A 26,584-nucleotide genomic window follows, 5' to 3' on the forward strand; every position below is an offset into this window, starting at 1 on the left:
TGTAAGGTAATCCCGCCAGTCCAGGAATTGACCTGGTGAACCTACGCTGCATTCCCTCAATAGCCAGAATCAAATCTGGAGAGCAGAACTGCACACAGTACTCCAGGTGTGGTCTCACCAGGGCCCTGTACAGCTGCAAAAGAACCTCTTTGCTTCTATACTCCATCCCTCTTGTTATGAAGGCCAGCATGCTATTAGCCTTCTTCACTACCTGCTGTACCTGCATGCTTACCTTCATTGAGTGGTGTACAGGAACCCCCAGATCTCTCTGTCCTGCCCCTTGACCTAAATTGATTCCATTTAGGTAGTAATCTGCCTTCCACCAAAGTGGGTAACCATTGATTTATCCACATTAAATTGCATCTGGCCACTCACCTAACTTGTCCAGGTCACCCTGTAATCTGCTAACATCCTGATGACATTTCACCCTGCCAGCCAGCTTAGTATCATCAGCAAATTTGCTAATGTTATGGCTAATAGCATCTTGTAGATGGTTAAGATATATGGTAAAAAGCTGCGGTGCCAGTAGTGATCCCTGCGGTACCCCCCTGGCCACTGCCTGCCATTGGGAAAGGGAGGCGTGGAGGAGTGCGGAAGGATGAGAGAATGCAGGCTGCAGCCTGATGAAGCAGGGGAGGGCTTGCAGTTGGCCTGCGTGGGGATGTGGGAGACTACAGGAGCCTGGTGGGCAAGGGCTGGCTGAAAGGCAGCTGGAGGGAAGGAGGGAGGGAAGCACGCACAGAGGAGGAAGAGCAAAGAGAAAAGAGAAAAAAAAACAAAGGGGATAAAGAGAAAGAGCAGCAAAGAAAATGTGGCTGGCCAGCACGCCTTGAAGTAGGGAGAAAAGGAAGGGGCCGGTGCCTACGGCCATACTAGTCTGAAAACGCCTGATCTCGGAAACTAAGCAGACTCAGGCCTGGTTAGTACTTGGATGGGAGACCGCCTGGGCATACCAGGTGCAGTAGGCTTTTTCCGCCAGCAGGGGCTGCTCAAGTCACCCCTCTGCACTTGTGTTGTGCCACGCAATGGAGCGGCAGGTTATTTTTTGCTGCTGCTGCTGCTGCTGTGCCGGCCATCAGTCGCCTGCAGGCACCAGACAGGGAGGGGAGGAGAGCGGAGCGCTGCCGAAATCAGCGAGAAAGACGGAAAGAAAGGGATTGGGGCTGCACGCTGTCTGCGGTGGCAGTCAGGAAAGGAGGACAATAGGTGCAGGAGTTGGCCATTCTGCCTTTCGAGCCTGCACCACCATTCAATATGATCATGGCTGATCATCCTTAATCAGTATCCTGTTCCTGCCTTATCTCCGTAACCCTTGATTCCACTATCCTTGAGAGCTCTATGCAACTCTTTCTTAAATGAATCCAGAGACTGGGCCTCCACTGCCCTCTGGGGCAGAGCATTCCACACAGCCACCACTCTCTGGGTGAAGAAGTTTCTCCTCATCTCTGTCCTAAATGGTCTACCCCGTATTTTTAAGCAGTGTCCTCTGTTTCGGCACTCACCCAGCAGCGGAAACATGTTTCCTGCCGCCAGAGTGTCCAATCCTTTGATGATCTGAAATGTCTCAATCAGATCCCCTCTCAGTCTTCTAAACTCGAGGGTACACACAAGCCCAGTCGCTCCAGTCTTTCAGTGTAAGGTAATCCCGCCAGTCCAGGAATTGACCTGGTGAACCTACGCTGCATTCCCTCAATAGCCAGAATCAAATCTGGAGAGCAGAACTGCACACAGTACTCCAGGTGTGGTCTCACCAGGGCCCTGTACAGCTGCAAAAGAACCTCTTTGCTTCTATACTCCATCCCTCTTGTTATGAAGGCCAGCATGCTATTAGCCTTCTTCACTACCTGCTGTACCTGCATGCTTACCTTCATTGAGTGGTGTACAGGAACCCCCAGATCTCTCTGTCCTGCCCCTTGACCTAAATTGATTCCATTTAGGTAGTAATCTGCCTTCACCAAAGTGGGTAACCATTGATTTATCCACATTAAATTGCATCTGGCCACTCACCTAACTTGTCCAGGTCACCCTGTAATCTGCTAACATCCTGATGACATTTCACCCTGCCAGCCAGCTTAGTATCATCAGCAAATTTGCTAATGTTATGGCTAATAGCATCTTGTAGATGGTTAAGATATATGGTAAAAAGCTGCGGTGCCAGTAGTGATCCCTGCGGTACCCCCCTGGCCACTGCCTGCCATTGGAAAGGGAGGCGTGGAGGAGTGCGGAAGGATGAGAGAATGCAGGCTGCAGCCTGATGAAGCAGGGGGAGGGCTTGCAGTTGGCCTGCGTGGGGATGTGGGAGACTACAGGAGCCTGGTGGGCAAGGGCTGGCTGAAAGGCAGCTGGAGGGACGGAGGGAGGGAAGCACGCACAGAGGAGGAAGAGCAAAGAGAAAAGAGAAAAAAAAAACAAAGGGGATAAAGAGAAAGAGCAGCAAAGAAAATGTGGCTGGCCAGCACGCCTTGAAGTAGGGAGAAAAGGAAGGGGCCGGTGCCTACGGCCATACTAGTCTGAAAACGCCCGATCTCGTCTGATCTCGGAAGCTAAGCAGACTCAGGCCTGGTTAGTACTTGGATGGGAGACCGCCTGGGAATACCAGGTGCAGTAGGCTTTTTCCGCCAGCAGGGGCTGCTCAAGTCACCCCTCTGCACTTGTGTTGTGCCACGCAATGGAGCGGCAGGTTATTTTTGCTGCTGCTGCTGCTGCTGCTGCTGCTGTGCCGGCCATCAGTCGCCTGCAGGCACCAGACAGGGAGGGGAGGAGAGCGGAGCGCTGCCGAAATCAGCGAGAAAGACGGAAAGAAAGGGATTGGGGCTGCACGCTGTCTGCGGGTGGCAGTCAGGAAAGGAGGACAATAGGTGCAGGAGTTGGCCATTCTGCCTTTCGAGCCTGCACCACCATTCAATATGATCATGGCTGATCATCCTTAATCAGTATCCTGTTCCTGCCTTATCTCCGTAACCCTTGATTCCACTATCCTTGAGAGCTCTATGCAACTCTTTCTTAAATGAATCCAGAGACTGGGCCTCCACTGCCCTCTGGGCAGAGCATTCCACACAGCCACCACTCTCTGGGTGAAGAAGTTTCTCCTCATCTCTGTCCTAAATGGTCTACCCCGTATTTTTAAGCAGTGTCCTCTGTTTCGGCACTCACCCAGCAGCGGAAACATGTTTCCTGCCGCCAGAGTGTCCAATCCTTTGATGATCTGAAATGTCTCAATCAGATCCCCTCTCAGTCTTCTAAACTCGAGGGTACACACAAGCCCAGTCGCTCCAGTCTTTCAGTGTAAGGTAATCCCGCCAGTCCAGGAATTGACCTGGTGAACCTACGCTGCATTCCCTCAATAGCCAGAATCAAATCTGGAGAGCAGAACTGCACACAGTACTCCAGGTGTGGTCTCACCAGGGCCCTGTACAGCTGCAAAAGAACCTCTTTGCTTCTATACTCCATCCCTCTTGTTATGAAGGCCAGCATGCTATTAGCCTTCTTCACTACCTGCTGTACCTGCATGCTTACCTTCATTGAGTGGTGTACAGGAACCCCCAGATCTCTCTGTCCTGCCCCTTGACCTAAATTGATTCCATTTAGGTAGTAATCTGCCTTCCACCAAAGTGGGTAACCATTGATTTATCCACATTAAATTGCATCTGGCCACTCACCTAACTTGTCCAGGTCACCCTGTAATCTGCTAACATCCTGATGACATTTCACCCTGCCAGCCAGCTTAGTATCATCAGCAAATTTGCTAATGTTATGGCTAATAGCATCTGGTAGATGGTTAAGATATATGGTAAAAAGCTGCGGTGCCAGTAGTGATCCCTGCGGTACCCCCCCTGGCCACTGCCTGCCATTGGGAAAGGGAGGCGTGGAGGAGTGCGGAAGGATGAGAGAATGCAGGCTGCAGCCTGATGAAGCAGGGGGAGGGCTTGCAGTTGGCCTGCGTGGGGATGTGGGAGACTACAGGAGCCTGGTGGGCAAGGGCTGGCTGAAAGGCAGCTGGAGGGACGGAGGGAGGGAAGCACGCACAGAGGAGGAAGAGCAAAGAGAAAAGAGAAAAAAAAAACAAAGGGGATAAAGAGAAAGAGCAGCAAAGAAAATGTGGCTGGCCAGCACGCCTTGAAGTAGGGAGAAAAGGAAGGGGCCGGTGCCTACGGCCATACTAGTCTGAAAACGCCCGATCTCGTCTGATCTCGGAAGCTAAGCAGACTCAGGCCTGGTTAGTACTTGGATGGGAGACCGCCTGGGAATACCAGGTGCAGTAGGCTTTTTCCGCCAGCAGGGGCTGCTCAAGTCACCCCTCTGCACTTGTGTTGTGCCACGCAATGGAGCGGCAGGTTATTTTGCTGCTGCTGCTGCTGCTGCTGCTGCTGTGCCGGCCATCAGTCGCCTGCAGGCACCAGACAGGGAGGGGAGGAGAGCGGAGCGCTGCCGAAATCAGCGAGAAAGACGGAAAGAAAGGGATTGGGGCTGCACGCTGTCTGCGGGTGGCAGTCAGGAAAGGAGGACAATAGGTGCAGGAGTTGGCCATTCTGCCTTTCGAGCCTGCACCACCATTCAATATGATCATGGCTGATCATCCTTAATCAGTATCCTGTTCCTGCCTTATCTCCGTAACCCTTGATTCCACTATCCTTGAGAGCTCTATGCAACTCTTTCTTAAATGAATCCAGAGACTGGGCCTCCACTGCCCTCTGGGGCAGAGCATTCCACACAGCCACCACTCTCTGGGTGAAGAAGTTTCTCCTCATCTCTGTCCTAAATGGTCTACCCCGTATTTTTAAGCAGTGTCCTCTGTTTCGGCACTCACCCACAGCAGCGGAAACATGTTTCCTGCCGCCAGAGTGTCCAATCCTTTGATGATCTGAAATGTCTCAATCAGATCCCCTCTCAGTCTTCTAAACTCGAGGGTACACACAAGCCCAGTCGCTCCAGTCTTTCAGTGTAAGGTAATCCCGCCAGTCCAGGAATTGACCTGGTGAACCTACGCTGCATTCCCTCAATAGCCAGAATCAAATCTGGAGAGCAGAACTGCACACAGTACTCCAGGTGTGGTCTCACCAGGGCCCTGTACAGCTGCAAAAGAACCTCTTTGCTTCTATACTCCATCCCTCTTGTTATGAAGGCCAGCATGCTATTAGCCTTCTTCACTACCTGCTGTACCTGCATGCTTACCTTCATTGAGTGGTGTACAGGAACCCCCAGATCTCTCTGTCCTGCCCCTTGACCTAAATTGATTCCATTTAGGTAGTAATCTGCCTTCCACCAAAGTGGGTAACCATTGATTTATCCACATTAAATTGCATCTGGCCACTCACCTAACTTGTCCAGGTCACCCTGTAATCTGCTAACATCCTGATGACATTTCACCCTGCCAGCCAGCTTAGTATCATCAGCAAATTTGCTAATGTTATGGCTAATAGCATCTTGTAGATGGTTAAGATATATGGTAAAAAGCTGCGGTGCCAGTAGTGATCCCTGCGGTACCCCCCTGGCCACTGCCTGCCATTGGGAGGGAGGCGTGGAGGAGTGCGGAAGGATGAGAGAATGCAGGCTGCAGCCTGATGAAGCAGGGGAGGGCTTGCAGTTGGCCTGCGTGGGGATGTGGGAGACTACAGGAGCCTGGTGGGCAAGGGCTGGCTGAAAGGCAGCTGGAGGGACGGAGGGAGGGAAGCACGCACAGAGGAGGAAGAGCAAAGAGAAAAGAGAAAAAAAAAACAAAGGGGATAAAGAGAAAGAGCAGCAAAGAAAATGTGGCTGGCCAGCACGCCTTGAAGTAGGGAGAAAAGGAAGGGGCCGGTGCCTACGGCCATACTAGTCTGAAAACGCCCTGATCTCGGAAGCTAAGCAGACTCAGGCCTGGTTAGTACTTGGATGGGAGACCGCCTGGGAATACCAGGTGCAGTAGGCTTTTTCCGCCAGCAGGGGCTGCTCAAGTCACCCCTCTGCACTTGTGTTGTGCCACGCAATGGAGCGGCAGGTTATTTTGCTGCTGCTGCTGCTGCTGCTGCTGCTGTGCCGGCCATCAGTCGCCTGCAGGCACCAGACAGGGAGGGGAGGAGAGCGGAGCGCTGCCGAAATCAGCGAGAAAGACGGAAAGAAAGGGATTGGGGCTGCACGCTGTCTGCGGGTGGCAGTCAGGAAAGGAGGACAATAGGTGCAGGAGTTGGCCATTCTGCCTTTCGAGCCTGCACCACCATTCAATATGATCATGGCTGATCATCCTTAATCAGTATCCTGTTCCTGCCTTATCTCCGTAACCCTTGATTCCACTATCCTTGAGAGCTCTATGCAACTCTTTCTTAAATGAATCCAGAGACTGGGCCTCCACTGCCCTCTGGGGCAGAGCATTCCACACAGCCACCACTCTCTGGGTGAAGAAGTTTCTCCTCATCTCTGTCCTAAATGGTCTACCCCGTATTTTTAAGCAGTGTCCTCTGTTTCGGCACTCACCCAGCAGCGGAAACATGTTTCCTGCCGCCAGAGTGTCCAATCCTTTGATGATCTGAAATGTCTCAATCAGATCCCCTCTCAGTCTTCTAAACTCGAGGGTACACACAAGCCCAGTCGCTCCAGTCTTTCAGTGTAAGGTAATCCCGCCAGTCCAGGAATTGACCTGGTGAACCTACGCTGCATTCCCTCAATAGCCAGAATCAAATCTGGAGAGCAGAACTGCACACAGTACTCCAGGTGTGGTCTCACCAGGGCCCTGTACAGCTGCAAAAGAACCTCTTTGCTTCTATACTCCATCCCTCTTGTTATGAAGGCCAGCATGCTATTAGCCTTCTTCACTACCTGCTGTACCTGCATGCTTACCTTCATTGAGTGGTGTACAGGAACCCCCAGATCTCTCTGTCCTGCCCCTTGACCTAAATTGATTCCATTTAGGTAGTAATCTGCCTTCCACCAAAGTGGGTAACCATTGATTTATCCACATTAAATTGCATCTGGCCACTCACCTAACTTGTCCAGGTCACCCTGTAATCTGCTAACATCCTGATGACATTTCACCCTGCCAGCCAGCTTAGTATCATCAGCAAATTTGCTAATGTTATGGCTAATAGCATCTTGTAGATGGTTAAGATATATGGTAAAAAGCTGCGGTGCCAGTAGTGATCCCTGCGGTACCCCCCTGGCCACTGCCTGCCATTGGGAAAGGGAGGCGTGGAGGAGTGCGGAAGGATGAGAGAATGCAGGCTGCAGCCTGATGAAGCAGGGGGAGGGCTTGCAGTTGGCCTGCGTGGGGATGTGGGAGACTACAGGAGCCTGGTGGGCAAGGGCTGGCTGAAAGGCAGCTGGAGGGACGGAGGGAGGGAAGCACGCACAGAGGAGGAAGAGCAAAGAGAAAAGAGAAAAAAAAAACAAAGGGGATAAAGAGAAAGAGCAGCAAAGAAAATGTGGCTGGCCAGCACGCCTTGAAGTAGGGAGAAAAGGAAGGGGCCGGTGCCTACGGCCATACTAGTCTGAAAACGCCCGATCTCGTCTGATCTCGGAAGCTAAGCAGACTCAGGCCTGGTTAGTACTTGGATGGGAGACCGCCTGGGAATACCAGGTGCAGTAGGCTTTTTCCGCCAGCAGGGGCTGCTCAAGTCACCCCTCTGCACTTGTGTTGTGCCACGCAATGGAGCGGCAGGTTATTTTTGCTGCTGCTGCTGCTGCTGCTGTGCCGGCCATCAGTCGCCTGCAGGCACCAGACAGGGAGGGGAGGAGAGCGGAGCGCTGCCGAAAATCAGCGAGAAAGACGGAAAGAAAGGGATTGGGGCTGCACGCTGTCTGCGGGTGGCAGTCAGGAAAGGAGGACAATAGGTGCAGGAGTTGGCCATTCTGCCTTTCGAGCCTGCACCACCATTCAATATGATCATGGCTGATCATCCTTAATCAGTATCCTGTTCCTGCCTTATCTCCGTAACCCTTGATTCCACTATCCTTGAGAGCTCTATGCAACTCTTTCTTAAATGAATCCAGAGACTGGGCCTCCACTGCCCTCTGGGGCAGAGCATTCCACACAGCCACCACTCTCTGGGTGAAGAAGTTTCTCCTCATCTCTGTCCTAAATGGTCTACCCCCGTATTTTTAAGCAGTGTCCTCTGTTTCGGCACTCACCCAGCAGCGGAAACATGTTTCCTGCCGCCAGAGTGTCCAATCCTTTGATGATCTGAAATGTCTCAATCAGATCCCCTCTCAGTCTTCTAAACTCGAGGGTACACACAAGCCCAGTCGCTCCAGTCTTTCAGTGTAAGGTAATCCCGCCAGTCCAGGAATTGACCTGGTGAACCTACGCTGCATTCCCTCAATAGCCAGAATCAAATCTGGAGAGCAGAACTGCACACAGTACTCCAGGTGTGGTCTCACCAGGGCCCTGTACAGCTGCAAAAGAACCTCTTTGCTTCTATACTCCATCCCTCTTGTTATGAAGGCCAGCATGCTATTAGCCTTCTTCACTACCTGCTGTACCTGCATGCTTACCTTCATTGAGTGGTGTACAGGAACCCCCAGATCTCTCTGTCCTGCCCCTTGACCTAAATTGATTCCATTTAGGTAGTAATCTGCCTTCCACCAAAGTGGGTAACCATTGATTTATCCACATTAAATTGCATCTGGCCACTCACCTAACTTGTCCAGGTCACCCTGTAATCTGCTAACATCCTGATGACATTTCACCCTGCCAGCCAGCTTAGTATCATCAGCAAATTTGCTAATGTTATGGCTAATAGCATCTTGTAGATGGTTAAGATATATGGTAAAAAGCTGCGGTGCCAGTAGTGATCCCTGCGGTACCCCCCTGGCCACTGCCTGCCATTGGGAAAGGGAGGCGTGGAGGAGTGCGGAAGGATGAGAGAATGCAGGCTGCAGCCTGATGAAGCAGGGGGAGGGCTTGCAGTTGGCCTGCGTGGGGATGTGGGAGACTACAGGAGCCTGGTGGGCAAGGGCTGGCTGAAAGGCAGCTGGAGGACGGAGGGAGGAGGAGCACGCACAGAGGAGGAAGAGCAAAGAGAAAAGAGAAAAAAAAACAAAGGGGATAAAGAGAAAGAGCAGCAAAGAAAATGTGGCTGGCCAGCACGCCTTGAAGTAGGGAGAAAAGGAAGGGGCCGGTGCCTACGGCCATACTAGTCTGAAAACGCCCGATCTCGTCTGATCTCGGAAGCTAAGCAGACTCAGGCCTGGTTAGTACTTGGATGGGAGACCGCCTGGGAATACCAGGTGCAGTAGGCTTTTTTCCGCCAGCAGGGGCTGCTCAAGTCACCCCTCTGCACTTGTGTTGTGCCACGCAATGGAGCGGCAGGTTATTTTTGCTGCTGCTGCTGCTGCTGCTGCTGCTGCTGTGCCGGCCATCAGTCGCCTGCAGGCACCAGACAGGGAGGGGAGGAGAGCGGAGCGCTGCCGAAATCAGCGAGAAAGACGGAAAGAAAGGGATTGGGGCTGCACGCTGTCTGCGGGTGGCAGTCAGGAAAGGAGGACAATAGGTGCAGGAGTTGGCCATTCTGCCTTTCGAGCCTGCACCACCATTCAATATGATCATGGCTGATCATCCTTAATCAGTATCCTGTTCCTGCCTTATCTCCGTAACCCTTGATTCCACTATCCTTGAGAGCTCTATGCAACTCTTTCTTAAATGAATCCAGAGACTGGGCCTCCACTGCCCTCTGGGGCAGAGCATTCCACACAGCCACCACTCTCTGGGTGAAGAAGTTTCTCCTCATCTCTGTCCTAAATGGTCTACCCCGTATTTTTAAGCAGTGTCCTCTGTTTCGGCACTCACCCAGCAGCGGAAACATGTTTCCTGCCGCCAGAGTGTCCAATCCTTTGATGATCTGAAATGTCTCAATCAGATCCCCTCTCAGTCTTCTAAACTCGAGGGTACACACAAGCCCAGTCGCTCCAGTCTTTCAGTGTAAGGTAATCCCGCCAGTCCAGGAATTGACCTGGTGAACCTACGCTGCATTCCCTCAATAGCCAGAATCAAATCTGGAGAGCAGAACTGCACACAGTACTCCAGGTGTGGTCTCACCAGGGCCCTGTACAGCTGCAAAAGAACCTCTTTGCTTCTATACTCCATCCCTCTTGTTATGAAGGCCAGCATGCTATTAGCCTTCTTCACTACCTGCTGTACCTGCATGCTTACCTTCATTGAGTGGTGTACAGGAACCCCCAGATCTCTCTGTCCTGCCCCTTGACCTAAATTGATTCCATTTAGGTAGTAATCTGCCTTCCACCAAAGTGGGTAACCATTGATTTATCCACATTAAATTGCATCTGGCCACTCACCTAACTTGTCCAGGTCACCCTGTAATCTGCTAACATCCTGATGACATTTCACCCTGCCAGCCAGCTTAGTATCATCAGCAAATTTGCTAATGTTATGGCTAATAGCATCTTGTAGATGGTTAAGATATATGGTAAAAAGCTGCGGTGCCAGTAGTGATCCCTGCGGTACCCCCCTGGCCACTGCCTGCCATTGGGAAAGGGAGGCGTGGAGGAGTGCGGAAGGATGAGAGAATGCAGGCTGCAGCCTGATGAAGCAGGGGGAGGGCTTGCAGTTGGCCTGCGTGGGGATGTGGGAGACTACAGGAGCCTGGTGGGCAAGGGCTGGCTGAAAGGCAGCTGGAGGGACGGAGGGAGGGAAGCACGCACAGAGGAGGAAGAGCAAAGAGAAAAGAGAAAAAAAAAACAAAGGGGATAAAGAGAAAGAGCAGCAAAGAAAATGTGGCTGGCCAGCACGCCTTGAAGTAGGGAGAAAAGGAAGGGGCCGGTGCCTACGGCCATACTAGTCTGAAAACGCCCGATCTCGTCTGATCTCGGAAGCTAAGCAGACTCAGGCCTGGTTAGTACTTGGATGGGAGACCGCCTGGGAATACCAGGTGCAGTAGGCTTTTTCCGCCAGCAGGGGCTGCTCAAGTCACCCCTCTGCACTTGTGTTGTGCCACGCAATGGAGCGGCAGGTTATTTTTGCTGCTGCTGCTGCTGCTGCTGCTGTGCCGGCCATCAGTCGCCTGCAGGCACCAGACAGGGAGGGAGGAGAGCGGAGCGCTGCCGAAATCAGCGAGAAAGACGGAAAGAAAGGGATTGGGGCTGCACGCTGTCTGCGGGTGGCAGTCAGGAAAGGAGGACAATAGGTGCAGGAGTTGGCCATTCTGCCTTTCGAGCCTGCACCACCATTCAATATGATCATGGCTGATCATCCTTAATCAGTATCCTGTTCCTGCCTTATCTCCGTAACCCTTGATTCCACTATCCTTGAGAGCTCTATGCAACTCTTTCTTAAATGAATCCAGAGACTGGGCCTCCACTGCCCTCTGGGGCAGAGCATTCCACACAGCCACCACTCTCTGGGTGAAGAAGTTTCTCCTCATCTCTGTCCTAAATGGTCTACCCCGTATTTTTAAGCAGTGTCCTCTGTTTCGGCACTCACCCAGCAGCGGAAACATGTTTCCTGCCGCCAGAGTGTCCAATCCTTTGATGATCTGAAATGTCTCAATCAGATCCCCTCTCAGTCTTCTAAACTCGAGGGTACACACAAGCCCAGTCGCTCCAGTCTTTCAGTGTAAGGTAATCCCGCCAGTCCAGGAATTGACCTGGTGAACCTACGCTGCATTCCCTCAATAGCCAGAATCAAATCTGGAGAGCAGAACTGCACACAGTACTCCAGGTGTGGTCTCACCAGGGCCCTGTACAGCTGCAAAAGAACCTCTTTGCTTCTATACTCCATCCCTCTTGTTATGAAGGCCAGCATGCTATTAGCCTTCTTCACTACCTGCTGTACCTGCATGCTTACCTTCATTGAGTGGTGTACAGGAACCCCCAGATCTCTCTGTCCTGCCCCTTGACCTAAATTGATTCCATTTAGGTAGTAATCTGCCTTCCACCAAAGTGGGTAACCATTGATTTATCCACATTAAATTGCATCTGGCCACTCACCTAACTTGTCCAGGTCACCCTGTAATCTGCTAACATCCTGATGACATTTCACCCTGCCAGCCAGCTTAGTATCATCAGCAAATTTGCTAATGTTATGGCTAATAGCATCTTGTAGATGGTTAAGATATATGGTAAAAAGCTGCGGTCCCAGTAGTGATCCCTGCGGTACCCCCCTGGCCACTGCCTGCCATTGGGAAGGGAGGCGTGGAGGAGTGCGGAAGGATGAGAGAATGCAGGCTGCAGCCTGATGAAGCAGGGGGAGGGCTTGCAGTTGGCCTGCGTGGGGATGTGGGAGACTACAGGAGCCTGGTGGGCAAGGGCTGGCTGAAAGGCAGCTGGAGGGACGGAGGGAGGGAAGCACGCACAGAGGAGGAAGAGCAAAGAGAAAAGAGAAAAAAAAAACAAAGGGGATAAAGAGAAAGAGCAGCAAAGAAAATGTGGCTGGCCAGCACGCCTTGAAGTAGGGAGAAAAGGAAGGGGCCGGTGCCTACGGCCATACTAGTCTGAAAACGCCCGATCTCGTCTGATCTCGGAAGCTAAGCAGACTCAGGCCTGGTTAGTACTTGGATGGGAGACCGCCTGGGAATACCAGGTGCAGTAGGCTTTTTCCGCCAGCAGGGGCTGCTCAAGTCACCCCTCTGCACTTGTGTTGTGCCACGCAATGGAGCGGCAGGTTATTTTTGCTGCTGCTGCTGCTGCTGCTGCTGTGCCGGCCATCAGTCGCCTGCAGGCACCAGACAGGGAGGGGAGGAGAGCGGAGCGCTGCCGAAATCAGCGAGAAAGACGGAAAGAAAGGGATTGGGGCTGCACGCTGTCTGCGGGTGGCAGTCAGGAAAGGAGGACAATAGGTGCAGGAGTTGGCCATTCTGCCTTTCGAGCCTGCACCACCATTCAATATGATCATGGCTGATCATCCTTAATCAGTATCCTGTTCCTGCCTTATCTCCGTAACCCTTGATTCCACTATCCTTGAGAGCTCTATGCAACTCTTTCTTAAATGAATCCAGAGACTGGGCCTCCACTGCCCTCTGGGGCAGAGCATTCCACACAGCCACCACTCTCTGGGTGAAGAAGTTTCTCCTCATCTCTGTCCTAAATGGTCTACCCCGTATTTTTAAGCAGTGTCCTCTGTTTCGGCACTCACCCAGCAGCGGAAACATGTTTCCTGCCGCCAGAGTGTCCAATCCTTTGATGATCTGAAATGTCTCAATCAGATCCCCTCTCAGTCTTCTAAACTCGAGGGTACACACAAGCCCAGTCGCTCCAGTCTTTCAGTGTAAGGTAATCCCGCCAGTCCAGGAATTGACCTGGTGAACCTACGCTGCATTCCCTCAATAGCCAGAATCAAATCTGGAGAGCAGAACTGCACACAGTACTCCAGGTGTGGTCTCACCAGGGCCCTGTACAGCTGCAAAAGAACCTCTTTGCTTCTATACTCCATCCCTCTTGTTATGAAGGCCAGCATGCTATTAGCCTTCTTCACTACCTGCTGTACCTGCATGCTTACCTTCATTGAGTGGTGTACAGGAACCCCCAGATCTCTCTGTCCTGCCCCTTGACCTAAATTGATTCCATTTAGGTAGTAATCTGCCTTCCACCAAAGTGGGTAACCATTGATTTATCCACATTAAATTGCATCTGGCCACTCACCTAACTTGTCCAGGTCACCCTGTAATCTGCTAACATCCTGATGACATTTCACCCTGCCAGCCAGCTTAGTATCATCAGCAAATTTGCTAATGTTATGGCTAATAGCATCTTGTAGATGGTTAAGATATATGGTAAAAAGCTGCGGTGCCAGTAGTGATCCCTGCGGTACCCCCCTGGCCACTGCCTGCCATTGGGAAAGGGAGGCGTGGAGGAGTGCGGAAGGATGAGAGAATGCAGGCTGCAGCCTGATGAAGCAGGGGGAGGGCTTGCAGTTGGCCTGCGTGGGGATGTGGGAGACTACAGGAGCCTGGTGGGCAAGGGCTGGCTGAAAGGCAGCTGGAGGGACGGAGGGAGGGAAGCACGCACAGAGGAGGAAGAGCAAAGAGAAAAGAGAAAAAAAAAACAAAGGGGATAAAGAGAAAGAGCAGCAAAGAAAATGTGGCTGGCCAGCACGCCTTGAAGTAGGGAGAAAAGGAAGGGGCCGTGCCTACGGCCATACTAGTCTGAAAACGCCCGATCTCGTCTGATCTCGGAAGCTAAGCAGACTCAGGCCTGGTTAGTACTTGGATGGGAGACCGCCTGGGAATACCAGGTGCAGTAGGCTTTTTCCGCCAGCAGGGGCTGCTCAAGTCACCCCTCTGCACTTGTGTTGTGCCACGCAATGGAGCGGCAGGTTATTTTTGCTGCTGCTGCTGCTGCTGCTGCCGGCCATCAGTCGCCTGCAGGCACCAGACAGGGAGGGGAGGAGAGCGGAGCGCTGCCGAAATCAGCGAGAAAGACGGAAAGAAAGGGATTGGGGCTGCACGCTGTCTGCGGGTGGCAGTCAGGAAAGGAGGACAATAGGTGCAGGAGTTGGCCATTCTGCCTTTCGAGCCTGCACCACCATTCAATATGATCATGGCTGATCATCCTTAATCAGTATCCTGTTCCTGCCTTATCTCCGTAACCCTTGATTCCACTATCCTTGAGAGCTCTATGCAACTCTTTCTTAAATGAATCCAGAGACTGGGCCTCCACTGCCCTCTGGGGCAGAGCATTCCACACAGCCACCACTCTCTGGGTGAAGAAGTTTCTCCTCATCTCTGTCCTAAATGGTCTACCCCGTATTTTTAAGCAGTGTCCTCTGTTTCGGCACTCACCCAGCAGCGGAAACATGTTTCCTGCCGCCAGAGTGTCCAATCCTTTGATGATCTGAAATGTCTCAATCAGATCCCCTCTCAGTCTTCTAAACTCGAGGGTACACACAAGCCCAGTCGCTCCAGTCTTTCAGTGTAAGGTAATCCCGCCAGTCCAGGAATTGACCTGGTGAACCTACGCTGCATTCCCTCAATAGCCAGAATCAAATCTGGAGAGCAGAACTGCACACAGTACTCCAGGTGTGGTCTCACCAGGGCCCTGTACAGCTGCAAAAGAACCTCTTTGCTTCTATACTCCATCCCTCTTGTTATGAAGGCCAGCATGCTATTAGCCTTCTTCACTACCTGCTGTACCTGCATGCTTACCTTCATTGAGTGGTGTACAGGAACCCCCAGATCTCTCTGTCCTGCCCCTTGACCTAAATTGATTCCATTTAGGTAGTAATCTGCCTTCACCAAAGTGGGTAACCATTGATTTATCCACATTAAATTGCATCTGGCCACTCACCTAACTTGTCCAGGTCACCCTGTAATCTGCTAACATCCTGATGACATTTCACCCTGCCAGCCAGCTTAGTATCATCAGCAAATTTGCTAATGTTATGGCTAATAGCATCTTGTAGATGGTTAAGATATATGGTAAAAAGCTGCGGTGCCAGTAGTGATCCCTGCGGTACCCCCCTGGCCACTGCCTGCCATTGGGAAAGGGAGGCGTGGAGGAGTGCGGAAGGATGAGAGAATGCAGGCTGCAGCCTGATGAAGCAGGGGGAGGGCTTGCAGTTGGCCTGCGTGGGGATGTGGGAGACTACAGGAGCCTGGTGGGCAAGGGCTGGCTGAAAGGCAGCTGGAGGGACGGAGGGAGGGAAGCACGCACAGAGGAGGAAGAGCAAAGAGAAAAGAGAAAAAAAAAACAAAGGGGATAAAGAGAAAGAGCAGCAAAGAAAATGTGGCTGGCCAGCACGCCTTGAAGTAGGGAGAAAAGGAAGGGGCCGGTGCCTACGGCCATACTAGTCTGAAAACGCCCGATCTCGTCTGATCTCGGAAGCTAAGCAGACTCAGGCCTGGTTAGTACTTGGATGGGAGACCGCCTGGGAATACCAGGTGCAGTAGGCTTTTTCCGCCAGCAGGGGCTGCTCAAGTCACCCCTCTGCACTTGTGTTGTGCCACGCAATGGAGCGGCAGGTTATTTTTGCTGCTGCTGCTGCTGCTGCTGCTGCTGCTGCCCGCCATCAGTCGCCTGCAGGCACCAGACAGGGAGGGGAGGAGAGCGGAGCGCTGCCGAAATCAGCGAGAAAGACGGAAAGAAAGGGATTGGGGCTGCACGCTGTCTGCGGGTGGCAGTCAGGAAAGGAGGACAATAGGTGCAGGAGTTGGCCATTCTGCCTTTCGAGCCTGCACCACCATTCAATATGATCATGGCTGATCATCCTTAATCAGTATCCTGTTCCTGCCTTATCTCCGTAACCCTTGATTCCACTATCCTTGAGAGCTCTATGCAACTCTTTCTTAAATGAATCCAGAGACTGGGCCTCCACTGCCCTCTGGGGCAGAGCATTCCACACAGCCACCACTCTCTGGGTGAAGAAGTTTCTCCTCATCTCTGTCCTAAATGGTCTACCCCGTATTTTTAAGCAGTGTCCTCTGTTTCGGCACTCACCCAGCAGCGGAAACATGTTTCCTGCCGCCAGAGTGTCCAATCCTTTGATGATCTGAAATGTCTCAATCAGATCCCCTCTCAGTCTTCTAAACTCGAGGGTACACACAAGCCCAGTCGCTCCAGTCTTTCAGTGTAAGGTAATCCCGCCAGTCCAGGAATTGACCTGGTGAACCTACGCTGCATTCCCTCAATAGCCAGAATCAAATCTGGAGAGCAGAACTGCACACAGTACTCCAGGTGTGGTCTCACCAGGGCCCTGTACAGCTGCAAAAGAACCTCTTTGCTTCTATACTCCATCCCTCTTGTTATGAAGGCCAGCATGCTATTAGCCTTCTTCACTACCTGCTGTACCTGCATGCTTACCTTCATTGAGTGGTGTACAGGAACCCCCAGATCTCTCTGTCCTGCCCCTTGACCTAAATTGATTCCATTTAGGTAGTAATCTGCCTTCCACCAAAGTGGGTAACCATTGATTTATCCACATTAAATTGCATCTGGCCACTCACCTAACTTGTCCAGGTCACCCTGTAATCTGCTAACATCCTGATGACATTTCACCCTGCCAGCCAGCTTAGTATCATCAGCAAATTTGCTAATGTTATGGCTAATAGCATCTTGTAGATGGTTAAGATATATGGTAAAAAGCTGCGGTGCCAGTAGTGATCCCTGCGGTACCCCCCTGGCCACTGCCTGCCATTGGGAAAGGGAGGCGTGGAGGAGTGCGGAAGGATGAGAGAATGCAGGCTGCAGCCTGATGAAGCAGGGGGAGGGCTTGCAGTTGGCCTGCGTGGGGATGTGGGAGACTACAGGAGCCTGGTGGGCAAGGGCTGGCTGAAAGGCAGCTGGAGGGACGGAGGGAGGGAAGCACGCACAGAGGAGGAAGAGCAAAGAGAAAAGAGAAAAAAAAAACAAAGGGGATAAAGAGAAAGAGCAGCAAAGAAAATGTGGCTGGCCAGCACGCCTTGAAGTAGGGAGAAAAGGAAGGGGCCGGTGCCTACGGCCATACTAGTCTGAAAACGCCCGATCTCGTCTGATCTCGGAAGCTAAGCAGACTCAGGCCTGGTTAGTACTTGGATGGGAGACCGCCTGGGAATACCAGGTGCAGTAGGCTTTTTCCGCCAGCAGGGGCTGCTCAAGTCACCCCTCTGCACTTGTGTTGTGCCACGCAATGGAGCGGCAGGTTATTTTTGCTGCTGCTGCTGCTGCTGCTGCTGCTGCTGCCGGCCATCAGTCGCCTGCAGGCACCAGACAGGGAGGGGAGGAGAGCGGAGCGCTGCCGAAATCAGCGAGAAAGACGGAAAGAAAGGGATTGGGGCTGCACGCTGTCTGCGGGTGGCAGTCAGGAAAGGAGGACAATAGGTGCAGGAGTTGGCCATTCTGCCTTTCGAGCCTGCACCACCATTCAATATGATCATGGCTGATCATCCTTAATCAGTATCCTGTTCCTGCCTTATCTCCGTAACCCTTGATTCCACTATCCTTGAGAGCTCTATGCAACTCTTTCTTAAATGAATCCAGAGACTGGGCCTCCACTGCCCTCTGGGGCAGAGCATTCCACACAGCCACCACTCTCTGGGTGAAGAAGTTTCTCCTCATCTCTGTCCTAAATGGTCTACCCCGTATTTTTAAGCAGTGTCCTCTGTTTCGGCACTCACCCAGCAGCGGAAACATGTTTCCTGCCGCCAGAGTGTCCAATCCTTTGATGATCTGAAATGTCTCAATCAGATCCCCTCTCAGTCTTCTAAACTCGAGGGTACACACAAGCCCAGTCGCTCCAGTCTTTCAGTGTAAGGTAATCCCGCCAGTCCAGGAATTGACCTGGTGAACCTACGCTGCATTCCCTCAATAGCCAGAATCAAATCTGGAGAGCAGAACTGCACACAGTACTCCAGGTGTGGTCTCACCAGGGCCCTGTACAGCTGCAAAAGAACCTCTTTGCTTCTATACTCCATCCCTCTTGTTATGAAGGCCAGCATGCTATTAGCCTTCTTCACTACCTGCTGTACCTGCATGCTTACCTTCATTGAGTGGTGTACAGGAACCCCCAGATCTCTCTGTCCTGCCCCTTGACCTAAATTGATTCCATTTAGGTAGTAATCTGCCTTCCACCAAAGTGGGTAACCATTGATTTATCCACATTAAATTGCATCTGGCCACTCACCTAACTTGTCCAGGTCACCCTGTAATCTGCTAACATCCTGATGACATTTCACCCTGCCAGCCAGCTTAGTATCATCAGCAAATTTGCTAATGTTATGGCTAATAGCATCTTGTAGATGGTTAAGATATATGGTAAAAAGCTGCGGTGCCAGTAGTGATCCCTGCGGTACCCCCCTGGCCACTGCCTGCCATTGGGAAAGGGAGGCGTGGAGGAGTGCGGAAGGATGAGAGAATGCAGGCTGCAGCCTGATGAAGCAGGGGAGGGCTTGCAGTTGGCCTGCGTGGGGATGTGGGAGACTACAGGAGCCTGGTGGGCAAGGGCTGGCTGAAAGGCAGCTGGAGGGACGGAGGGAGGGAAGCACGCACAGAGGAGGAAGAGCAAAGAGAAAAGAGAAAAAAAAAACAAAGGGGATAAAGAGAAAGAGCAGCAAAGAAAATGTGGCTGGCCAGCACGCCTTGAAGTAGGGAGAAAAGGAGGGGCCGGCCTACGGCCATACTAGTCTGAAAACGCCCGATCTCGTCTGATCTCGGAAGCTAAGCAGACTCAGGCCTGGTTAGTACTTGGATGGGAGACCGCCTGGGAATACCAGGTGCAGTAGGCTTTTTCCGCCAGCAGGGGCTGCTCAAGTCACCCCTCTGCACTTGTGTTGTGCCACGCAATGGAGCGGCAGGTTATTTTTGCTGCTGCTGCTGCTGCTGCTGTGCCGGCCATCAGTCGCCTGCAGGCACCAGACAGGGAGGGGAGGAGAGCGGAGCGCTGCCGAAATCAGCGAGAAAGACGGAAAGAAAGGGATTGGGGCTGCACGCTGTCTGCGGGTGGCAGTCAGGAAAGGAGGACAATAGGTGCAGGAGTTGGCCATTCTGCCTTTCGAGCCTGCACCACCATTCAATATGATCATGGCTGATCATCCTTAATCAGTATCCTGTTCCTGCCTTATCTCCGTAACCCTTGATTCCACTATCCTTGAGAGCTCTATGCAACTCTTTCTTAAATGAATCCAGAGACTGGGCCTCCACTGCCCTCTGGGGCAGAGCATTCCACACAGCCACCACTCTCTGGGTGAAGAAGTTTCTCCTCATCTCTGTCCTAAATGGTCTACCCCGTATTTTTAAGCAGTGTCCTCTGTTTCGGCACTCACCCAGCAGCGGAAACATGTTTCCTGCCGCCAGAGTGTCCAATCCTTTGATGATCTGAAATGTCTCAATCAGATCCCCTCTCAGTCTTCTAAACTCGAGGGTACACACAAGCCCAGTCGCTCCAGTCTTTCAGTGTAAGGTAATCCCGCCAGTCCAGGAATTGACCTGGTGAACCTACGCTGCATTCCCTCAATAGCCAGAATCAAATCTGGAGAGCAGAACTGCACACAGTACTCCAGGTGTGGTCTCACCAGGGCCCTGTACAGCTGCAAAAGAACCTCTTTGCTTCTATACTCCATCCCTCTTGTTATGAAGGCCAGCATGCTATTAGCCTTCTTCACTACCTGCTGTACCTGCATGCTTACCTTCATTGAGTGGTGTACAGGAACCCCCAGATCTCTCTGTCCTGCCCCTTGACCTAAATTGATTCCATTTAGGTAGTAATCTGCCTTCCACCAAAGTGGGTAACCATTGATTTATCCACATTAAATTGCATCTGGCCACTCACCTAACTTGTCCAGGTCACCCTGTAATCTGCTAACATCCTGATGACATTTCACCCTGCCAGCCAGCTTAGTATCATCAGCAAATTTGCTAATGTTATGGCTAATAGCATCTTGTAGATGGTTAAGATATATGGTAAAAAGCTGCGGTGCCAGTAGTGATCCCTGCGGTACCCCCCTGGCCACTGCCTGCCATTGGGAAAGGGAGGCGTGGAGGAGTGCGGAAGGATGAGAGAATGCAGGCTGCAGCCTGATGAAGCAGGGGAGGGCTTGCAGTTGGCCTGCGTGGGGATGTGGGAGACTACAGGAGCCTGGTGGGCAAGGGCTGGCTGAAAGGCAGCTGGAGGGACGGAGGGAGGGAAGCACTCACAGAGGAGGAAGAGCAAAGAGAAAAGAGAAAAAAAAACAAAGGGGATAAAGAGAAAGAGCAGCAAAGAAAATGTGGCTGGCCAGCACGCCTTGAAGTAGGGAGAAAAGGAAGGGGCCAGTGCCTACGGCCATACTAGTCTGAAAACGCCCAATCTCGTCTGATTTCGGAAACTAAGCAGACTCAGGCCTGGTTAGTACTTGGATGGGAGACCGCCTGGGAATACCAGGTGCAGTAGGCCTTTTCCGCCAGCAGGGGCTGCTCAAGTCACCCCTCTGCACTTGTGTTGTGCCACGCAATGGAGCGGCAGGTTATTTTTGCTGCTGCTGCTGCTGCTGCTGTGCCGGCCATCAGTCGCCTGCAGGCACCAGACAGGGAGGGGAGGAGAGCGGAGCGCTGCCGAAATCAGCGAGAAAGACGGAAAGAAAGGGATTGGGGCTGCACGCTGTCTGCGGGTGGCAGTCAGGAAAGGAGGACAATAGGTGCAGGAGTTGGCCATTCTGCCTTTCGAGCCTGCACCACCATTCAATATGATCATGGCTGATCATCCTTAATCAGTATCCTGTTCCTGCCTTATCTCCGTAACCCTTGATTCCACTATCCTTGAGAGCTCTATGCAACTCTTTCTTAAATGAATCCAGAGACTGGGCCTCCACTGCCCTCTGGGGCAGAGCATTCCACACAGCCACCACTCTCTGGGTGAAGAAGTTTCTCCTCATCTCTGTCCTAAATGGTCTACCCCGTATTTTTAAGCAGTGTCCTCTGTTTCGGCACTCACCCAGCAGCGGAAACATGTTTCCTGCCGCCAGAGTGTCCAATCCTTTGATGATCTGAAATGTCTCAATCAGATCCCCTCTCAGTCTTCTAAACTCGAGGGTACACACAAGCCCAGTCGCTCCAGTCTTTCAGTGTAAGGTAATCCCGCCAGTCCAGGAATTGACCTGGTGAACCTACGCTGCATTCCCTCAATAGCCAGAATCAAATCTGGAGAGCAGAACTGCACACAGTACTCCAGGTGTGGTCTCACCAGGGCCCTGTACAGCTGCAAAAGAACCTCTTTGCTTCTATACTCCATCCCTCTTGTTATGAAGGCCAGCATGCTATTAGCCTTCTTCACTACCTGCTGTACCTGCATGCTTACCTTCATTGAGTGGTGTACAGGAACCCCCAGATCTCTCTGTCCTGCCCCTTGACCTAAATTGATTCCATTTAGGTAGTAATCTGCCTTCCACCAAAGTGGGTAACCATTGATTTATCCACATTAAATTGCATCTGGCCACTCACCTAACTTGTCCAGGTCACCCTGTAATCTGCTAACATCCTGATGACATTTCACCCTGCCAGCCAGCTTAGTATCATCAGCAAATTTGCTAATGTTATGGCTAATAGCATCTTGTAGATGGTTAAGATATATGGTAAAAAGCTGCGGTGCCAGTAGTGATCCCTGCGGTACCCCCCTGGCCACTGCCTGCCATTGGGAAAGGGAGGCGTGGAGGAGTGCGGAAGGATGAGAGAATGCAGGCTGCAGCCTGATGAAGCAGGGGGAGGGCTTGCAGTTGGCCTGCGTGGGGATGTGGGAGACTACAGGAGCCTGGTGGGCAAGGGCTGGCTGAAAGGCAGCTGGAGGGACGGAGGGAGGGAAGCACGCACAGAGGAGGAAGAGCAAAGAGAAAAGAAAAAAAAAAACAAAGGGGATAAAGAGAAAGAGCAGCAAAGAAAATGTGGCTGGCCAGCACGCCTTGAAGTAGGGAGAAAAGGAAGGGGCCGGTGCCTACGGCCATACTAGTCTGAAAACGCCCGATCTCGTCTGATCTCGGAAGCTAAGCAGACTCAGGCCTGGTTAGTACTTGGATGGGAGACCGCCTGGGAATACCAGGTGCAGTAGGCTTTTTCCGCCAGCAGGGGCTGCTCAAGTCACCCCTCTGCACTTGTGTTGTGCCACGCAATGGAGCGGCAGGTTATTTTTGCTGCTGCTGCTGCTGCTGCTGCTGCTGTGCCGGCCATCAGTCGCCTGCAGGCACCAGACAGGGAGGGGAGGAGAGCGGAGCGCTGCCGAAATCAGCGAGAAAGACGGAAAGAAAGGGATTGGGGCTGCACGCTGTCTGCGGGTGGCAGTCAGGAAAGGAGGACAATAGGTGCAGGAGTTGGCCATTCTGCCTTTCGAGCCTGCACCACCATTCAATATGATCATGGCTGATCATCCTTAATCAGTATCCTGTTCCTGCCTTATCTCCGTAACCCTTGATTCCACTATCCTTGAGAGCTCTATGCAACTCTTTCTTAAATGAATCCAGAGACTGGGCCTCCACTGCCCTCTGGGGCAGAGCATTCCACACAGCCACCACTCTCTGGGTGAAGAAGTTTCTCCTCATCTCTGTCCTAAATGGTCTACCCCGTATTTTTAAGCAGTGTCCTCTGTTTCGGCACTCACCCAGCAGCGGAAACATGTTTCCTGCCGCCAGAGTGTCCAATCCTTTGATGATCTGAAATGTCTCAATCAGATCCCCTCTCAGTCTTCTAAACTCGAGGGTACACACAAGCCCAGTCGCTCCAGTCTTTCAGTGTAAGGTAATCCCGCCAGTCCAGGAATTGACCTGGTGAACCTACGCTGCATTCCCTCAATAGCCAGAATCAAATCTGGAGAGCAGAACTGCACACAGTACTCCAGGTGTGGTCTCACCAGGGCCCTGTACAGCTGCAAAAGAACCTCTTTGCTTCTATACTCCATCCCTCTTGTTATGAAGGCCAGCATGCTATTAGCCTTCTTCACTACCTGCTGTACCTGCATGCTTACCTTCATTGAGTGGTGTACAGGAACCCCCAGATCTCTCTGTCCTGCCCCTTGACCTAAATTGATTCCATTTAGGTAGTAATCTGCCTTCCACCAAAGTGGGTAACCATTGATTTATCCACATTAAATTGCATCTGGCCACTCACCTAACTTGTCCAGGTCACCCTGTAATCTGCTAACATCCTGATGACATTTCACCCTGCCAGCCAGCTTAGTATCATCAGCAAATTTGCTAATGTTATGGCTAATAGCATCTTGTAGATGGTTAAGATATATGGTAAAAAGCTGCGGTGCCAGTAGTGATCCCTGCGGTACCCCCCTGGCCACTGCCTGCCATTGGGAAAGGGAGGCGTGGAGGAGTGCGGAAGGATGAGAGAATGCAGGCTGCAGCCTGATGAAGCAGGGGAGGGCTTGCAGTTGGCCTGCGTGGGGATGTGGGAGACTACAGGAGCCTGGTGGGCAAGGGCTGGCTGAAAGGCAGCTGGAGGGACGGAGGGAGGGAAGCACGCACAGAGGAGGAAGAGCAAAGAGAAAAGAGAAAAAAAAAACAAAGGGGATAAAGAGAAAGAGCAGCAAAGAAAATGTGGCTGGCCAGCACGCCTTGAAGTAGGGAGAAAAGGAAGGGGCCGGTGCCTACGGCCATACTAGTCTGAAAACGCCCGATCTCGTCTGATCTCGGAAGCTAAGCAGACTCAGGCCTGGTTAGTACTTGGATGGGAGACCGCCTGGGAATACCAGGTGCAGTAGGCTTTTTCCGCCAGCAGGGGCTGCTCAAGTCACCCCTCTGCACTTGTGTTGTGCCACGCAATGGAGCGGCAGGTTATTTTTGCTGCTGCTGCTGCTGCTGCTGTGCCGGCCATCAGTCGCCTGCAGGCACCAGACAGGGAGGGGAGGAGAGCGGAGCGCTGCCGAAATCAGCGAGAAAGACGGAAAGAAAGGGATTGGGGCTGCACGCTGTCTGCGGGTGGCAGTCAGGAAAGGAGGACAATAGGTGCAGGAGTTGGCCATTCTGCCTTTCGAGCCTGCACCACCATTCAATATGATCATGGCTGATCATCCTTAATCAGTATCCTGTTCCTGCCTTATCTCCGTAACCCTTGATTCCACTATCCTTGAGAGCTCTATGCAACTCTTTCTTAAATGAATCCAGAGACTGGGCCTCCACTGCCCTCTGGGGCAGAGCATTCCACACAGCCACCACTCTCTGGGTGAAGAAGTTTCTCCTCATCTCTGTCCTAAATGGTCTACCCCGTATTTTTAAGCAGTGTCCTCTGTTTCGGCACTCACCCAGCAGCGGAAACATGTTTCCTGCCGCCAGAGTGTCCAATCCTTTGATGATCTGAAATGTCTCAATCAGATCCCCTCTCAGTCTTCTAAACTCGAGGGTACACACAAGCCCAGTCGCTCCAGTCTTTCAGTGTAAGGTAATCCCGCCAGTCCAGGAATTGACCTGGTGAACCTACGCTGCATTCCCTCAATAGCCAGAATCAAATCTGGAGAGCAGAACTGCACACAGTACTCCAGGTGTGGTCTCACCAGGGCCCTGTACAGCTGCAAAAGAACCTCTTTGCTTCTATACTCCATCCCTCTTGTTATGAAGGCCAGCATGCTATTAGCCTTCTTCACTACCTGCTGTACCTGCATGCTTACCTTCATTGAGTGGTGTACAGGAACCCCCAGATCTCTCTGTCCTGCCCCTTGACCTAAATTGATTCCATTTAGGTAGTAATCTGCCTTCCACCAAAGTGGGTAACCATTGATTTATCCACATTAAATTGCATCTGGCCACTCACCTAACTTGTCCAGGTCACCCTGTAATCTGCTAACATCCTGATGACATTTCACCCTGCCAGCCAGCTTAGTATCATCAGCAAATTTGCTAATGTTATGGCTAATAGCATCTTGTAGATGGTTAAGATATATGGTAAAAAGCTGCGGTGCCAGTAGTGATCCCTGCGGTACCCCCCTGGCCACTGCCTGCCATTGGGAAAGGGAGGCGTGGAGGAGTGCGGAAGGATGAGAGAATGCAGGCTGCAGCCTGATGAAGCAGGGGGAGGGCTTGCAGTTGGCCTGCGTGGGGATGTGGGAGACTACAGGAGCCTGGTGGGCAAGGGCTGGCTGAAAGGCAGCTGGAGGGACGGAGGGAGGGAAGCACGCACAGAGGAGGAAGAGCAAAGAGAAAAGAAAAAAAAAAACAAAGGGGATAAAGAGAAAGAGCAGCAAAGAAAATGTGGCTGGCCAGCACGCCTTGAAGTAGGGAGAAAAGGAAGGGGCCGGTGCCTACGGCCATACTAGTCTGAAAACGCCCGATCTCGTCTGATCTCGGAAGCTAAGCAGACTCAGGCCTGGTTAGTACTTGGATGGGAGACCGCCTGGGAATACCAGGTGCAGTAGGCTTTTTCCGCCAGCAGGGGCTGCTCAAGTCACCCCTCTGCACTTGTGTTGTGCCACGCAATGGAGCGGCAGGTTATTTTTGCTGCTGCTGCTGCTGCTGCTGCCGGCCATCAGTCGCCTGCAGGCACCAGACAGGGAGGGGAGGAGAGCGGAGCGCTGCCGAAATCAGCGAGAAAGACGGAAAGAAAGGGATTGGGGCTGCACGCTGTCTGCGGGTGGCAGTCAGGAAAGGAGGACAATAGGTGCAGGAGTTGGCCATTCTGCCTTTCGAGCCTGCACCACCATTCAATATGATCATGGCTGATCATCCTTAATCAGTATCCTGTTCCTGCCTTATCTCCGTAACCCTTGATTCCACTATCCTTGAGAGCTCTATGCAACTCTTTCTTAAATGAATCCAGAGACTGGGCCTCCACTGCCCTCTGGGGCAGAGCATTCCACACAGCCACCACTCTCTGGGTGAAGAAGTTTCTCCTCATCTCTGTCCTAAATGGTCTACCCCGTATTTTTAAGCAGTGTCCTCTGTTTCGGCACTCACCCAGCAGCGGAAACATGTTTCCTGCCGCCAGAGTGTCCAATCCTTTGATGATCTGAAATGTCTCAATCAGATCCCCTCTCAGTCTTCTAAACTCGAGGGTACACACAAGCCCAGTCGCTCCAGTCTTTCAGTGTAAGGTAATCCCGCCAGTCCAGGAATTGACCTGGTGAACCTACGCTGCATTCCCTCAATAGCCAGAATCAAATCTGGAGAGCAGAACTGCACACAGTACTCCAGGTGTGGTCTCACCAGGGCCCTGTACAGCTGCAAAAGAACCTCTTTGCTTCTATACTCCATCCCTCTTGTTATGAAGGCCAGCATGCTATTAGCCTTCTTCA

The 26,584-nt window shown here is 52.0% G+C and overlaps 14 non-coding genes and 2 pseudogenes across 14 annotated transcripts; all 16 read left to right on the forward strand.

The window, feature by feature from the left end:
• The first annotated feature begins 859 nt into the window (after positions 1-859).
• Positions 860-968, forward strand: LOC132810506 (5S ribosomal RNA; annotated as a pseudogene).
• A 1,524-nt stretch (positions 969-2,492) lies between these two features.
• LOC132810528 (5S ribosomal RNA) lies at positions 2,493-2,611 on the forward strand. Its single transcript, XR_009642899.1, has one exon. It is a non-coding gene; the product is annotated as a 5S ribosomal RNA (ribosomal RNA).
• A 1,535-nt stretch (positions 2,612-4,146) lies between these two features.
• On the forward strand, positions 4,147-4,265 carry LOC132810539 (5S ribosomal RNA). The gene has a single exon (XR_009642910.1). It is a non-coding gene; the product is annotated as a 5S ribosomal RNA (ribosomal RNA).
• Positions 4,266-5,798: 1,533 nt separating this feature from the next.
• Positions 5,799-5,908, forward strand: LOC132810555 (5S ribosomal RNA; annotated as a pseudogene).
• A 1,534-nt stretch (positions 5,909-7,442) lies between these two features.
• Positions 7,443-7,561, forward strand: LOC132810551 (5S ribosomal RNA). Its single transcript, XR_009642921.1, has one exon. It is a non-coding gene; the product is annotated as a 5S ribosomal RNA (ribosomal RNA).
• Positions 7,562-9,091: 1,530 nt separating this feature from the next.
• LOC132810504 (5S ribosomal RNA) lies at positions 9,092-9,210 on the forward strand. Its single transcript, XR_009642878.1, has one exon. It is a non-coding gene; the product is annotated as a 5S ribosomal RNA (ribosomal RNA).
• A 1,539-nt stretch (positions 9,211-10,749) lies between these two features.
• LOC132810507 (5S ribosomal RNA) lies at positions 10,750-10,868 on the forward strand. Its single transcript, XR_009642879.1, has one exon. It is a non-coding gene; the product is annotated as a 5S ribosomal RNA (ribosomal RNA).
• A 1,530-nt stretch (positions 10,869-12,398) lies between these two features.
• Positions 12,399-12,517, forward strand: LOC132810508 (5S ribosomal RNA). The gene has a single exon (XR_009642880.1). It is a non-coding gene; the product is annotated as a 5S ribosomal RNA (ribosomal RNA).
• A 1,531-nt stretch (positions 12,518-14,048) lies between these two features.
• LOC132810509 (5S ribosomal RNA) lies at positions 14,049-14,167 on the forward strand. Its single transcript, XR_009642881.1, has one exon. It is a non-coding gene; the product is annotated as a 5S ribosomal RNA (ribosomal RNA).
• Positions 14,168-15,693: 1,526 nt separating this feature from the next.
• LOC132810510 (5S ribosomal RNA) lies at positions 15,694-15,812 on the forward strand. The gene has a single exon (XR_009642882.1). It is a non-coding gene; the product is annotated as a 5S ribosomal RNA (ribosomal RNA).
• A 1,536-nt stretch (positions 15,813-17,348) lies between these two features.
• On the forward strand, positions 17,349-17,467 carry LOC132810511 (5S ribosomal RNA). The gene has a single exon (XR_009642883.1). It is a non-coding gene; the product is annotated as a 5S ribosomal RNA (ribosomal RNA).
• A 1,532-nt stretch (positions 17,468-18,999) lies between these two features.
• Positions 19,000-19,118, forward strand: LOC132810513 (5S ribosomal RNA). The gene has a single exon (XR_009642884.1). It is a non-coding gene; the product is annotated as a 5S ribosomal RNA (ribosomal RNA).
• Positions 19,119-20,645: 1,527 nt separating this feature from the next.
• Positions 20,646-20,764, forward strand: LOC132810550 (5S ribosomal RNA). The gene has a single exon (XR_009642920.1). It is a non-coding gene; the product is annotated as a 5S ribosomal RNA (ribosomal RNA).
• A 1,528-nt stretch (positions 20,765-22,292) lies between these two features.
• Positions 22,293-22,411, forward strand: LOC132810514 (5S ribosomal RNA). Its single transcript, XR_009642885.1, has one exon. It is a non-coding gene; the product is annotated as a 5S ribosomal RNA (ribosomal RNA).
• Positions 22,412-23,945: 1,534 nt separating this feature from the next.
• On the forward strand, positions 23,946-24,064 carry LOC132810515 (5S ribosomal RNA). The gene has a single exon (XR_009642886.1). It is a non-coding gene; the product is annotated as a 5S ribosomal RNA (ribosomal RNA).
• A 1,528-nt stretch (positions 24,065-25,592) lies between these two features.
• LOC132810516 (5S ribosomal RNA) lies at positions 25,593-25,711 on the forward strand. Its single transcript, XR_009642887.1, has one exon. It is a non-coding gene; the product is annotated as a 5S ribosomal RNA (ribosomal RNA).
• Positions 25,712-26,584: the final 873 nt, after the last annotated feature.

The sequence above is a fragment of the Hemiscyllium ocellatum genome, unplaced genomic scaffold (assembly GCF_020745735.1).
Source record: "Hemiscyllium ocellatum isolate sHemOce1 unplaced genomic scaffold, sHemOce1.pat.X.cur. scaffold_1764_pat_ctg1, whole genome shotgun sequence".
Taxonomy (NCBI): Eukaryota; Metazoa; Chordata; class Chondrichthyes; order Orectolobiformes; family Hemiscylliidae; genus Hemiscyllium; species Hemiscyllium ocellatum.